The sequence below is a fragment of the Rhea americana genome, unplaced genomic scaffold, assembly GCF_003343005.1.
Source record: "Rhea americana isolate MKP2758 unplaced genomic scaffold, rheAme1 scaffold_251, whole genome shotgun sequence".
In the NCBI taxonomy this organism is placed as follows: Eukaryota; Metazoa; Chordata; class Aves; order Rheiformes; family Rheidae; genus Rhea; species Rhea americana.
Genome location: NW_028186370.1, coordinates 913,582 through 914,384, shown reverse-complemented (window position 1 = coordinate 914,384; position 803 = coordinate 913,582).

Genomic DNA, 803 nt, shown 5'->3' with positions numbered 1-803 from the left:
GTCCACTAAAACAATGAATGTGGTCTACAGTTTGCTCCTTTCTACCTTCTTTCCTGATGACATGGCCTTCCCTTGCTCTGCCCCATGATTGGAATTATGTCTGTCTTGTAACCAAATGCAGTCATTTGGCAGCACAAGACTGGACATACACTTTTCTTGTTGAGGAGGAACTATTATTTCAGTAAGAGCCTACTCATTTAAAAAGTACTCAATCTCTGATAAATTGGTATTGCTCCACATTACYTGAATAATTTTCTGYAATTCTTCTCTGTGATTCATGCCATGTCATACTTCTGTTTGTAATCTGATCTTTTCCTCCACCCATCCTGATAATACTGCAGTGATCAAGGAAGCAAAGGTGATGTTTCCATTCCTGTAGGCAGGAGGAAAGCTGTGAGCTGTCAGGCAGCAGTCTCTCAATGAGGAGAGGCAGTGCATGTTCCTTCATTGCATCATGATACTGCTGAACTAATGCACCAGCACTTACTGGCAGGAAAACGGATGGATTTTTTTCCTAGTACAGTATGAGATGAAAAGTTRTGGGAGCTAGATTTCACAGAGCACATTAAGAGTGATGGCTTGTACTACATAACTAGGCTTCTATGCGTGACAAAGAACCTGTTCTTCTACAGGTTCAGGAGAACAGCTCAGGAAAGTACACTTTCAARGCAATATGTAGCCTTTTTGCCAGRTTTGCCCAGACCTTTCAAAATACAAGTTTAGGCCTAACTTATCCAGTCATTTCAACACGATCCTTGAGATACATCCCATTGCTTCATTGTGGGCTGTGCTTGGGACAACAC